Source organism: Oncorhynchus keta, chromosome 11 (genome assembly GCF_023373465.1).
Source record: "Oncorhynchus keta strain PuntledgeMale-10-30-2019 chromosome 11, Oket_V2, whole genome shotgun sequence".
Lineage (NCBI taxonomy): Eukaryota > Metazoa > Chordata > Actinopteri > Salmoniformes > Salmonidae > Oncorhynchus > Oncorhynchus keta.
The window spans coordinates 53148711-53163856 of NC_068431.1; the positions used below are offsets into that span (position 1 = coordinate 53148711).

The 15146-nt window shown below is 42.8% G+C and overlaps 1 protein-coding gene and 1 long non-coding RNA gene across 2 annotated transcripts in view; one reads left to right on the forward strand and one right to left on the reverse strand.

Annotated features, from left to right (window-relative positions):
- The window catches only part of LOC127906203 (uncharacterized), a 373245-nt gene that overhangs the window by 290906 nt on the left and 67193 nt on the right, over positions 1-15146 (reverse strand). The window lies entirely within an intron of this gene.
- Positions 1-15146, forward strand: part of LOC118390596 (uncharacterized) — a 112966-nt gene that overhangs the window by 95913 nt on the left and 1907 nt on the right. The gene's annotated exons all lie outside the window — the stretch shown is intronic.

Here is a 15146-nt window from a genome sequence, read left to right on the forward strand (position 1 = left end):
TTATTTTATATTCCAGGCAATTGTATCCAGTCCCACAAAAATCACAACGAAGCTCCTAACTCTGTCTCCAACTCTGGCACTCAGAAACCTCTTCCAGTTTTTGCCTGGCAGCTGGAAATCTTTGCCAGTGTGTGTGTGTGTGTGTGTGTAGACTACTTGCCCCTCCCCTCTGAAGCATTTAATGTTGATTACAGATACTATAGTTACAACATTTCACGTTGCATTTATTAACTACAAAGAGGTAAGATGTGTTTTTAATTATTGTGCTGTTCGGCACACACAAGCTTGTTAGCTAGCTAGATAACTTGTTGCACCAAACCCTGTGACTGGCAGAACAGTTTGTGTGTTTGTCTTTCATTATAGTTAAGTCATACTGTTATGGCAAGATACAATTTGCTCTTAACAACTTCCGTATACAGATTAAATCACGTACCCGCTCCTTAGCAAGCTGCCCTATCCACACTGATTGGTGAAGTAATTTCATGTCGAGCTAAATGTTTTGTTAAAAATACATGATTTCAGAGGTTTAATAAGGAACAGAAAAGAACAATGGGTCCGAACCGGTTCGGAACTTTATTTTGCTGGTCGGGTTCAGTGGAACAGAACAAAAAAATAAATGGTTTTGAATTAAAAATAACTTTGATTCCAACCCTTTTCTGAAATACAGACATTGTTATTCTATAGAGGAGATGGTCCCACTGGTTGCCCTCTACTTTATGGAGAGCTGGTAGTCCCATCCACCAAACTACCAGGAGTGAAACTGGTTGCTAATTCGGTATAGATCTGACCTAACCCACTCTACTAATTAATTAAATCAGGAGCATTTTACATCTGATTAGAAATAAATAAGGAAATTACAGAGAAAAATGTCCTCCTGTGTGCTACGTACAGCATATCCCCCATATAGAATCCCAATCTTTAACGAAGACAGTTTCTCCAACCTAGAGGGGGTTCTCAACCATTTCCAGGCCTAGGGACATATACTAGTCTGTGGTGACCTAAACGTCAGAACTGGACAAGAACCGGACACCCTCAGCACACAGGGGGACCAACACACCTACCTGGAGGGGCCAGCATTCCCTCCCCCATATGCGACCCTAGACACACCTACAACAACATAACCAACAAAAATGGGTCGCAACTCCTGCACCTCTTTCACACGCTTGGTCTGTAGATAGTCATTGGTTGGCTTCGAGGAGAATCCTACGGTAGGTACACCGACTGTACAGCTCATCTCTTGGCAGCAGAACTATAAACTACTTTAATACAACTTCAACCCATAGTCTCGGAGCATTCACAGTCAGCCCTTTTATAACACAGCGAAATCACAGCCTACTTGAAAAGAGCAATACTCTACCATGAAGTCCAACAAACTGCATGCTATTAAGGAATGCTATAGATGGAAGGAAGATAGTGTTGAAATTTGCCATTGAACAATTGTCCAAAAACAAATCCAATCGCTCCTAGACAACTTCCTGGACAACATTTTTCAAAAAGGTGTAAACTCAGCAGAAGAAAGCCTGAACAGTATATTTGACATATCAGTTAACGTATCAAGCTGAAAACCTAAGAATTTTGACAGCAATTAGATATGGTTTGATGAAGAATGCAAAAACCTAAGGAAGACATTTAGAAACCTGTCCAGCCAACACCACAGTGACCCAAAAAACCTAAATATATACCTTTAATATGGGGTAACACTAAAACACTTCAGAAATAAACTAAGAAAAAGAAGGAACACCATGTCAAAAAAAGCTTGATCTAATCGAAAAATTCATAGAATAATGTCACTTCTGGGAAAATGGGAAAATACTGAACGAACAAACAACACGAAGAGCTAGCTATCCAAAATAGAGATGTATGGATAAACCACTTCTCCAACCTTTTTGGCCATATAAGAAAGAACCAAGAGCAAAAACACATACATTTCAGTTTACTAAACTTAGAATCAACTAATTAAACCCCCCTAGAGACGAGGTCCATGCCCCTGCAGAAATAAAATGTGCATAATAATTAGCATAATAAAAATAGCAAAACAAATACATGTCCTCTCACTGTCAACTGCGTTTATTTTCAGCAAACTTAACATGTGTAAATATTTGTATGAACATAACTAGATTCAGCAACTGAGACATAAGCTGAACAAGTTCTACAGACATGTGACTAACAGAAATGGAATAATGTGTCCCTGAACAAAGAGGGGGTCAAAATTAAAAGTAACAGTCAGTATCTGGTGTGGCCACCAGCTGCATCTCCTCCTCATGGACTGCACCAGATTTGACAGTTCTTGCTGTGAGATGTTACCCCACTCTTCCACCAATGCACCTGCAAGTTCCCGGACATTTCTGGAGGGAATAGCCCTAACCCTCACCCTCCAAACTAACGTGCTCAATGGGATTGAGATCCGGGCTCTTCGGAGGACATGGCAGAACACTGACATTCCTGTTTTACAGGAAATCACGGTACGGCTCGTGGCATTGTCATGCTGGAGGGTAATGTCAGGATGAGCCTGCAGGAAGGGTACCACATGAGGGAGGAGGTTGTCTTCCCTGTAACGCACACCGTTGAGATTGCAATGACAACAAGCTCAGTCCGATGATGCTGTGACATACCGCCCCAGACCATGATAGACCCTCCACCTCCGTCAGACCCTCCACCTCCGCTCCATCCTGCTCCAGAGTACAGGCTTCGGTGTATCTCTCATTCCTTCAATGCGAATCCGACCATCACCCCCGGTGAGACAAAACCGCGACTCAATGAAGAGCACTTTCTGTCAGGCCTGTCTGGTCCAGTGGCGGTGGGTTTGTGCCCATAGGCGACATTGTTGCCGGTGATGTCTGGTGAGGACCTGCCTTACAACAGGCCTACAGGCCCTCAGTCCAGCCTCTCTCAGCATAACGCAGACAGAGGGATTGTGCATTCCTGGTGTAACTCGGACATTTGATGCTGCCATCCTGCACCTGTCCCGCAGGTGTGATTTTCGAATGTACCGATCCTGTGCAGGTGTTGTTAAACGTGGTCTGCCACTGCGAGGGCGATCAGCTGTCCGTCCTGTCTCCTTGTAGCTGTTACACCCTGGCCATAGAGAGGTTTTTATTCTCTATTTTGGTTAGGCCACGGTATGTTATTTAAATATGTTATTTGACTAGGGTGGGCATTCTATGTTCATTTTCTATGTTTTGGATTTCTGTGTTGTTTGGCTGGGTGTGGTTCTCAATCAGGGACAGCTGTCTATCGTTGTCTCTGATTGAGACCCATACTTAGGTAGCCTTTTATCACCTGTGTGGGGTGGGTAGTTGCTTTCTGTTTTTGTGTCTGCACCAGACAGAACTGTTTCGGATGTTGTCGTCGTCGTCGTCGTCGTCGTCGTCGTCGTTGTTGTTGTTTTGTTAATCAGCGTTCAGTTCCATTAATAAAAGGATGAACACGTACCACGCTGCACTTTGGTCCTCACCTTCCACCAACAGCCATTACAGTAGGGCTGTCTTAGGCATCTCACAGTACGGACATTGCAAAAATGTTTTTGCTGAGTTTAGTATTTAGGCATGGGCTGCGTCTCAATTGCGGCCTTCCGGATCTGCGGTAGAGCAGATCACTGCTAAAGCGTGTTTGTCATACTTTGCAAAAATCGATCTTCTCACAAAAACGTCTGTTGCATCTGAACGGTGTCATGGGACTTGTGTGATGTTGGTACCTCCAATCTGCCAATGTATGTCTTTAGCGTCCGAACAGTTTTGAATACACGCTAAAATGACACGTCTATGGAAAGGTGAGACACTCACAAACACATATATTCTCTAGGTGATTTGGGATGTTTTATTTGTGCTTCCAATGACTGTGTTTTTGTATTTTTGTATATAGTACCAAGTTTGGACACCTACTCATTCCAGAGTTTTTCTTATTCAGAACTTTGTTGAAGCACCATTGGCAGCAATTACAGCATAGAGTCTTCTTCGGAATGATGCTACAAGCTTGACACACCTGTATTTGGGGAATTTCTCCCATTCTTCTTTGCAGGTTGGATGGGGAGTGTCACTGCACATCTATTTTCAGGTCTCTCCAGAGATGCTTGATCGGGTTCAAGTCCGGGCTGTTGCTGGGCCACTCAAGGATATTCAGAGACTTGTCCCAAAGCCACTCCTGCTTTCTCTTGGCTGTGTGCTTAGGGTCATTGTCCTGTTGGAAGGTGAACCTTCGCCCCAGTCTGAGGTCCTGAGCGTTCTGGAGCAAGTTTTCATCAAGGATCTCTCTGTACTTTGCTCCGTTTATCTTTGCCTCGATCCTGACCAGTCTCCCAATCTTGGTTTCATCAGACCAGAGCGGCAGCGTAGCCTAGTGGTTAGAGCGTTGGACTAGTAACCGGAAGGTTGCGAGTTCAAACCCCCGAGCTGACAAGGTACAAATCTGTCGTTCTGCCCCTGAACAGGCAGTTAACCCACTGTTCCCAGGCCGTCATTGAAAATAAGAATATGTTCTTAACTGACTTGCCTGGTTAAATAAAGGTAAAAAATAAAAATAAATCTTCTTTCTCAGTCTTAAGGTGCCTTTTTGACAAACTCCAAGTGGGCTGTCATGTGCCTTTTACTGAGGAGTGACTTTCGTCTGGCCAATCTGAAATAAAGGCCTGATTGGTGGAGTGCTGGAGAAATGGTTGTCCTTCTGGAAGTTTCTCCCATCTCCACAGAGGAGCTCTGTCAAAGTGACCATCCGGTTCTTCGTCACCTCCCTGACCAAGGCCCTTATCCCCCGATTGCTCAGTTTAGCCGGGGAAGGGGAAGAGTCTAATGGTTCCAAACTTCTTCCATTTAAGAATGATGGCGGCCACTGTGTTCTTGGGGACCTTCAATGCTGCAGAAATTTGTGGTACCCTTCCCCAGATCTGTGCCTCGACACAAACCTGTCTTGCCTGGTCAACCTCATAGCCCGGTTTTTGCTCTGACATCCACTGTCAACTGTGGGACCTTAAATAAACAGGTGTGTGCCTTTCCAAATAATGTCCAGTCAATTGCATATATCAAGGATGTACAATGGAAACAGAATGCACCTGAGCTAAATTTTGAGTCTGATTGCGTCTCAAAGGTCTGAATTCCTATGTAAATAATTACACTTGCTCATTATGGGGTATTGTATGTACATTGCTGAGGATTTTCTTTTTTTTTTATCCATTTCAGAATAAGTCTGTAATGTAACAATATATGGAAAAAGTGTTTCTGTCAACTAATAGCAGTAAGGCCAAATTCAATGGTTCATCAAATATTTATTTTAATATTTTTTTTAAATTCATAAATGGGTCTTAACATTCAAAATCAAAGAAGGAAAACGGGACAAAATATAGACCCTTCAAACACAAAAGGCCTGTGGTGTTGATGGTACCCCAAATGAAATGTTAAAATATACAGACCACAAACAGTGCTGGTATCTTCCCCAATATTTGGAACCAAGTTCTGATCCCCTCAATCCACAAAAGTGGACACAAATTTCACCCCAATAATTACCAATGAATCTGTGCACAGTAACTCTGCAGACTCCAACATTTCCACAATGAAAACAATGTCCTGAGCAAATGTCAAATGGGCTTCTCATGCTTTGTTGATTAAAAAAACAACAACTGTTGAATCAATGTGGTATGATGGCCTGCTGTATAAACTGATGGAAAGCGGTGTTGGGGGGGAAAACCTATGATATTATAAAATCAATGTAAACAAACAATAAGTGTGAGGTCAAAATTGGCAATAAACACAGAGATGACTTTCCTCGGACCGGGGGTTGAGACATGGATTTAGCTTGAGCCCCACCCTCTTAAAACATTTATATCAACGAACAGAACAGTCCGCAGAAACCGGCCTCACCCTACCAGACTGACATTAAATGTCTGCTGTTTGCAGATTATCTGGTTGTTCTGTTCCCAACCAACTAGGGCCTACAAAAGAAGGCCCTTGTTTTGACCCAAAACTAAGAAAAGCCTTGACTATGTACAAACTCAGTGAGCATAGCCTTGATATTTAGAGAGGTCGCCATAGGCAAACCTGGCTCTCAGGAGAAGACAAGATATGTGTCCACTGCCCACAAAATGAAATGGAAACCGACATGCACATTCTAAACTCCTGCCAATTGTATGACCATATACTGTAAGCGACACATATTTCCCTCAAATTACACAAACCCACAATGAATTTGCCTCATGAACGCCTTATCAAACTTTGACAAACTCCCATATCTGTTAGGAAAAATACCTCACTATGTAATCCCAGCAGCAACATTTCTGACCTGCTGCCAAAAGAAAAGGTCAACCATTGGGTCAGAAACACCAATGTAAATATAACCAGTGTTTATCTGCCTATTTATTTCCACCCCGTCATTCATACACTCTAATATTTCTACATTGTCACAACACTGTAAATACGTAGCTTTATGTAACCTTTGAAATGTTATGCTACATTTTTTTTAAACTGCTAATAATATACTATTTCAAACGTTGTTATTCTCTTGACATTGCCTGTGTGTTTAATGTTTACTATTAGTCTCCAGGTACTTATCCGCCATTTTCCCTCCATCTTGCCCACAGAACACTGTCATATAACAAACTGGCATGCCATGAAAGAGAAATGCAATTCTCTGCAAGTCCCAGGGACCCCCACCTCCTCCATCCCTTTTCTGTTCCTTACTATCATCCTCCCCCTCTCCTCTCTCTTCTCTCTCCCTCTCCCTTCCCCCTTTCCCTCTCCCTTTCCTCTCCCCCTCTCCCAGTGGAGCTGCTCAATTGGGTAGATTAATGGAATTAGTCGGTTTAATTTCACTGCAAATCCCTGCATTTCTTCATCGGGGCTTGGCTCTCCCCTCACAGCTTCATAGGCAGGCTATCTCTATCTTCTTCTCTCCCTCTGAATCTGTCTTTCTCTCACTCTCTCTCTCTCTCTCTCTCTCTGTCTCTCTCACACGCTCCTTCTCATTCTCTCTTCTCTCATTCCCTATCTCCCCTCTCTCTCTCTCCTCTCCCTGTCTGCCTGTCATGTGAAATATGATGTGTTAATATTGCTGTACTCTTGGCTGGAGCAGCGGCATTGTTTTCAGGGTGATTAACACCAAGGCACCAGTTCCTGAAGATGAATAGAAATTACAAACAGATAAATATAGTAATTAGGTCCCCCTTTCTTACAACCTTTAGATCTTCCTCTCTTCCTCTCTCACCCCTGGCTCAATGTGACAACTACAGAAGATTCGTATTGACATTTCCAAAAAGACAAGGGCTATAGCTTTCAAATGATTCACTGAATAAAAATATAAAAACAACATGTAAATTGTTGGTCCCATGTTTCATGAGCTGAAATAAAAGATCCCAGAAATGGTTCATACGCACAAAGAGCTTATTTATCTCAAGTTGTGTGCACAAATTTGTTTACATCCCTGTTAATGAGCATTTCTCCTTTGCCAAGAGAATCCATCCACCTGACAGGTGTGACATATCAAGAAGCTGATTAAACAGCATTATCATTACACAGGTGCACATTTTTTTGTCACACATTACAATGCCGCAGATGTCTCAAGTTTTAAGGTTTTGTGCAATTGGCATGCTGACTGCAGGAATGTCCAACAGAGCTGTCGTCAGATAATTGAATGTTCCTTTCTCTACCATAAGCCACCTTCAACGTAATTTTTTTTATACAACGGGTGGGTCTAGTCCTGATTGGTTAAAACCGCATTCCAGCCGGTGTCTATTCCACAAGTTGCCACTGGCTAAATCTATGACGTTAAAATGTCTGTTTAACTCTGTTCCATCTGACTGCGCAATCCACTGTCTCATCAGCCCAGCCAGGCACTATATAAACCTAATCTCCACTATAAAAAGCATCAAGACATTTTCTCAAAAACATTTTAGACGAACATTTAGTTTTCAACAGCTGAGATTTGTATAAACCTTGCTGTCTGTCTCTCCAACATTTACAACATTGTTTCAATATTGAAATTCGATCTCCAGCTGTCCCATAGTAATGAATGTGTCTGGAGTCGGGACCAGACAAGCAGGCAGGCAGGCTGCGTTTCACAGCCAGTCGAAATCATGAATCAGTTGGCATAATTTTTATGGATCGTTAGCAGTCTTTCCAGGTTCAGTTTGAAGTGATTGTTTTAGCTGTGTTGTTGGCTAGCTCCTCTAAACAACAGTGTCCTGACGAGTGAGCACATTTTACATGCCAGGTGAAATCGAGCCTCATTAGCTCATTGTCATGGATGTATCAAAATAAATGTCACTAGAAAACAGCAGAAACAAATGCAAATGCAGCTACCTTGCTGTTATTCTTAGCTGCACTTTTTGACGTGACTGTAAGTTAGCCATAGTTGGAGCATTTAGTCAGAACGACTGGGTCGCGTCCAGTGGTGTGAAGCACCTAGGTAAAAAATACTTTTTTTTTTTGACTACTTTTACTTCAGCACATTCCTAAATAAATAATGCACTTTTTACTCAATACATTTTTCCTGACACCTAAAAGTACATTTTTGAATGGCTAGCAGGACATGAACATTTTAAAATTCACGCACTTATCAAGAGAACATCCCTGGTCATCCCTATTGCCTCTGAGCTGGCGGACTCACTAAACACAAATGTTTCGTTTGTAAATTATGTGTTGGAGTGTGCCCCCAGCAATCCATGAATAAAAAAAACAAGAAAATGGTGCAGTCTGGTTTGCTTAATATAGGGAAATTTAAATGATTTATACTTTTACTTTCAATACTATATTTTAGCAATTACATGTACTTTTGATATTTACGTATATTTTAAACCAAATACTTTTGGGTGACTTTCACTTTTACTTGAGTAATTTTCTATTAATGTATATTTTCTTCCACAACTAGTCGCGCCCATAGATACAGAACAAAAAGACTGAATGACCAGCCGGCTTGGGTAGCAACTCTACGGGTAGCAACCCGATTTGTGTCGGGACTATATCTTCTGGAAGGATGAAATAGTACAAATAAATTAATAAAAACTACTTTTATGAAAATATGTCAATCACTATTTGAATATGTTGATAACCGTTGTATAAAAGTGATAAAGCCATAGAAGCTGGTTTTTCGAGTGGCAATATATCCTCCAAACACCAGCTTCCAGGGCATCAAAAGGAATATGACAGAACGTCCAACCGGCCTCACAACTGCAGACCATGTGTAACCAGATCAGCTCAGGACCTCCACATCCGGCTTCTTTACGTGCAGGATCATCTGAGATGAGCCACCCGTGCAGCTGATGAAACTGTGGGTTTGCACAACCGAATAATTTCTGCACAAACTGTCAGAAACCATCTCGGGGAAGCTCACCGGCATTTTCTTCGTCCTCACCAGGGCCTTGACCTGACCGCAGTTTGGCCTTCGGTGGCCACTGGCATGCAGGAGAAGTGTGCTCTTCACGGATGAATCACGGTTTTAACTATCCCGGGCAGATGTCAGACAGGGTCGTGTATGGCGTTGTGTGGGTGAGCGGTTTGCTGATGTCAACGTTGTGAACAGGCTGTCCCATTGTGGCGTTGGGGTTATGGTATGGGCAGGCATAAGCTACAGACTTCAAACACAATTGCATTTTATCGATGGCAATTTCAATCCACAGAGATACCATGACGAGATCCCGAGGCCCATTGTCGTGCTATTCCTCCGTCTCCATCACCTCATGTTTCAGTATGATAATGCACAGCCCCATGTTGTAAGGATCTGTACACAATTTCTGAAAGATGAAAATGTCCCAGTTCTTCCATGGCCTGCATACTCACCAGACATGTCCCCCATTGAGCATGTTTGGGATGCTCTGGATCGACATGTACAACAGAGTGTTCCAGTTCCCACCAATATCCACTAACTTTGCACAGCCATTGAAGAAGAGTGGGACAACATTCCACAAACAACAGCCTGATCAACTCTATGCGAAGAAGATTTTTTTTTTGTTATAAAAAAAATAAAAATGTAACCTTTATTTAACCAGGTAGGCAAGTTGAGAACAAGTTCTCATTTATAAAGGTGTATAAAATCGGGCACACAGCCATGCAATCTCCATAGACAAACACTGGCAGTAGAATGGCCTTATTGATGAGCTCAGTGGCTTTCAATGTGGCACCTTCATAGGATGCCACCTTTCCAACAAATCAATTGGTCAAATTTATGCCCTGCTAGAGCTGCCCCGGTCAACTGTAAGTGCTGTTATTTTGAAGTGGAAACATCTAGGAGCAACGACGGCTCAGCCGAGAAGTGGCAGGCCACACAAATTCACTGAACGGAACAGCCAAGTGCTGAAATATTCTGTCCTCGGTTGCAACACTACTACAGAGGTCCAAACTGTCCGTCGGGAGCTTCATGAAATGGATTTCCATGGTCGAGCAGCCACACATAAGTCTAGGATCAACATGCGCATTGCCAAGTGTCGGCTGGAGTGGTGTAAAGCTTACTGCTATTGGACTCTGGAGCAGTGGAAATGCGTTCTCTGAAGTGATGAATCAAGCTTCCCCATCTGGCAGTCTGAAGGAAGAATCTGGGTTTGGCGAATGCCAGGAGAACTCTACCTGCCCAAATGCATAGTGCCAACTGTAATGTTTGGTGGAGGAGGAATAATGGTCTTGGGCTGTTTTCATGGTTTGGGTTAGGCCGTTTAATTCCATTAAAGGGAAATATTAACGCTACATACAGCATACAATGACATTCTAGATGAGTCTGTGCTTCCAACTTTGTAGCAACAGTTTGGGGAAGGCCCTTGCCTGTTTCAGCATGACAATACCCCTGTGCAAAAGCGAGGTCCATTTAGAAATGGTTTGTTGAGATTGGTTTGGAAGAACATGACTGGCCTGCACAGAGCTCTGACATCAACCCCATCGAACACCTTTGAGATTAATTGGAACGCCAAGTGTGAGCCAGATCAAATCGCCCAACATCAGTGCCCGACCTAACTAATGCTCTTGTGGCTGAATGAAAGCAATTCCCCGGAGCAATGTTCCAACATCTAATGGAAAGCCTTCCCAGAAGAGTGGAGGCTGTTATAGCAGGAAAGGGGGGAACTCCATATTAATACCCATGATTTTGAAATGAGATGTTCATTGAGCAGGTGTTCACATACTTTTAGTCATGTAGTCTATCTGTGACCAACAGATGTGTATCTGTATTCCCAGTCATGTGAAATCCATAGATCAGGGCCTAATAAACTTATTTCAATTAACTGATTTCCTTATATGAACTGTAACTCAGTCAAATCTTTGAAATTGTTGCATGTTGCATTTTTATTTTTGTTCAGTGTATATCACTTCCTATTTTCTGACCCACATTTGTTTTAGGGTGTACCTTCCAAAACTTGCTGGGCCCAGTACAGGGCCCAAAAAAAACGTTCGGAGTTTAACAGGTTTTAAGGTCCGTATCAAACACATAAGCCTTTACATCTTTAATTTGGTCTAAACTGAAACACCTGATCTCAGTCAGTCAGTAAGTTGACTTCTCTATCCCAGTCTCCAGTCATAGCCACTATTAAAATGAAGTGCTTTGAAACACAAAAACTATTGACAACTGAGCTGTCACCAACTTAAAGGAGACGCAACGTTATCCTTGTAGTACTCCCAAGATGCAATCAACCCAGTCTTCGCTACATCGAGTACAGTGCTCCGAGATGGTATCTCAGCTACAGGCAACAATGCTCCAAGAGTGTCTGTCTGTAGGAGAGGCAGTAGATGAGATCACCATGCAAAGAGAGAGAAGATGAGATGAGACTATTAGGGAACAAAGTTGTTGAGCAGCTGTGTTATCCCTTTACTGACTTTCTACTGTCCTCTCCTCCTTTGTCTGTCTGTCTTCTCTCATCACTTTTCTGTTAAGAGCACTAGACTTTTGGATAATATGACAAGCAACGGAAGAAGCGAGAGAGGGGTAAAAGAAAGAAACAGAACAAGAGTTAGAGAATCAAGCATGATTTCTAGGACTGGATGTTGGCTTCGCTACAAACAGATGTTGTGTGTCATTTGCTTGTTAAGTAGGCAGCTAGCTAGTTAAAAGATTTGCCATCTCATGACCAGCCATTCTTAACTTTTTGATCATAGTTTCACAATGTTTGAATTTTTTCCTCAATTCTAGATTTTTTAAATTTAAATTTGACCTTTATTTAACCAGGCAAGTCAGTTAAGAACATATTCTTATTTTCAATGACGGCCTGGGAACAGTGGGTTAACTGCCTGTTCAGGGGCAGAACGACAGATTTGTACCTTGTCAGCTCGGGGGTTTGAACTCGCAAACCTTCCGGTTACTAGTCCAACGCTCTAACCACTAGGCTACGCTGCCGCCCGGAATCTCTGGATGTTGTGGTTATATCGTTATATAATATATATATATATATATATATTTTATGACTGTCCTCTCCCTGGTTGAGTGGTGGTTCGTTAGTCTTCGTGCATCTGTCTGTCTTTGTGACGCTGTTGTTTTCTATTATGTGGTTGTAAACCTGTGTGTTCACTCTCTGGGCCTCGGTGGACATGATTCATCAGTTACCGGAAAGAACAAAGAGTTCAGAGCCCAGAGAGACATGTTGGAAAACAAAGATAAACCTCTCTGCACACATCAGTCCAAAGTAGTGCACTATATAGAGAATGGGATGCCAGTTGGGACACAAAACTGTGAGAGGAACTGTAAGACTGCTTTAAAGAAACAGCATAATTGCTCCACATCACACTGTACATTATCTGCTCTTACATGATATATGTGTATTAGTAGTTAAAAGCATTGGGCCATTCACCAAATGGTCACTGGTTTCGAATCACCGAGTTGACTGGGTGAAGAATATGTTGATGTGCCCTTGAGCAAGGCCCTTAACCTTAATTGCTCATGTAAGTCACTCTGGTTTCCATTGACAGTTAGCATAAGTTGTAAAGGATTTTGGACTTTTGCTGTCCAATTTGTACATGATCATGTTAGCACTGGTATTTCATATATTGCACAATATATGACAATATATTACAGTATATTACAGTATATTACAGTATATTGCATTGCTTCTAGTGATTATGATCTTTTGGGTCTCTGACCTCTTTTCTACTTCTCTCTCTTTCTCTCCCTTACTGATTGACATTGGCTGGGTCCTGGTGGGTGTTTAAGTCTTTGTTCGCTGTGGGTTCTGGGTGGTTCTCTGGGGTTCTTGGGGTTCAGTGGTGTCTGGGGTTATGCCTCCCATGTATGTCTGTCACCCTCTCTCCCTTGCTTCCTCACCCCTCTCCCCAGAAGGGTGTTGGCCTTTGTCCTCTGGGGGTTCTGGCACATTCTAGGGGGTGCTGTATGGGGCCTTCGTCTGGGGTTGTGCCCATGTCTGCCTCATCTGCCCTCCTCTTTGTTTCCCCGGCTGCTCCAGAGGGGGCCTTAGTTCTCCACGTAGACTAGGCTTCCAAAATGTCACCCTATATAGTGCACTACTGTTGACCAGGGCCCTTTGGGGGATGGGGTATCATTTGGGACTTTGTCTAGGCACTGCGACAGCCAGCCAGGGGACTTGGCAATGTGTGTCCTGAAAGTCAAATGTGTTCATTGAGATTCAAGTGGTGGCTGTGTGAGGCTGAGGCTGTGGCTGTGGAAGAGAGGAGACAGCAGACCCTTGGCAGGGCTCAGACAGCAGACTCAGGCAGACTGGGAGACTGAGAGAGTTCCCATTATTATTTACACAGCTTCTCCCTGACACTGCTTTAAAATAGGTTATTTCACGTGTTGGTGGGATGGAAGGGGGAGGGGTATGTGTATGTACAAAAATACATTTTATTTTCCTATTAATTTTAATATTATTATTTTAGACCAGGCCACATGCGTACTGTTCAAAAGAATGTTTGTGTATGGTAGGGTACATACATTTGGCTATTAAATATGATTTAAATTCAGGCCTACTCATTGTAAGGACTGGAGCACAATTAATTTGGAATAATTCCATCAAAGCAAAATAGTTGTCAAGGCAAGGGTCTTTGGCAGAACATTTTTGTTACTACATTCAGACATATAAAGATACCTTCCAATAGACTGAAATGGGTTGGCTGACAGCAGTACACAGATGGGATTTTTAAGGTCTTGAGGTAGTCATTTAAAATGCTGGACCATTTATAATTGATAAAATGTCCAAAATGTGGATGAACAATAACCTAGCCTACTAGTCTGCAATTGTCATGTTTTCATGCAGCTCCAAATTGACTGCCAAATCAAAACAGAGAGAAAGCAAAAATATTATGAATACAATTGTTTTCTATTTTTTTGTGTCAATGTCGTGTGTTGAAAATGTGTACCAGCTGAAATTTAATCAGCTTGGTAAATATATCCCCCTAAACATTGGGAGGAAATGAGGTGTTAGCACGTGCGACACTGAAATGACTCCCTCTGGATCCAGAATCTCTGTGATTTTCATATCCTGAATAGTATTGAAAAGGTTAAAGATATGGGTCATATATTCAGACAGAGAGACACAAAACCAGACAGCCAGAAAATACATATCAGGAGATTAGCTAGATGGAACTGCCAGACCGCGTGCCAGATAGGCAGATAATATTTTGCCAGACTCGAGCATCATACAGCCAGGCACTACTGGCACTACTAGCAGCATCCTCCCTGCATGGCAGGCTGGTCCAGGCTAACCAAGGCTTCTTCCTACGGAGTGACGACACAACTGTGCGCCATTGCTCTGGCCTGACAGTGAGTGAATGGGACAAAGGGTGTGTGAGAGGAAGGAGACTAAGAGAGAGAGAGTTGCTCTGTTTCAGCAGGGTGAGAAGGGGTGAAGCGGGGTGAGACAGCCCTCTCGTGACAAGCGCTACTCTCCCTCTCCGGCCCCGGCCCTCAGCCATTTTGGAAAGGGGAGAGAAAAGTGGCTGCTCTCGCTCTCTCTCTCTCTCTATGTCTCTCACTACGTGGCGTAGATTGGAAAGGCTGGGGCTGAGGCGAAGGCTGCTATGTTATGGAGAGGGCGGAGGAGAGGTGAGGAGACTCACTAGGCAGCTGGCTTGCTCGCGTTTGGGGAGAGATGGGAGACATGTTTGCAAAGAAAAGTCCGGTGCGAAAAGCAGTCCTTTTCAGTATTCACTTTTCCTTCGAAATGTCTGTTTTTTTTCTCTCCTCATTCTTCTGTTAAGCTTCTATTATTTTTGATCTTGTACTTTCTCACACTCGCT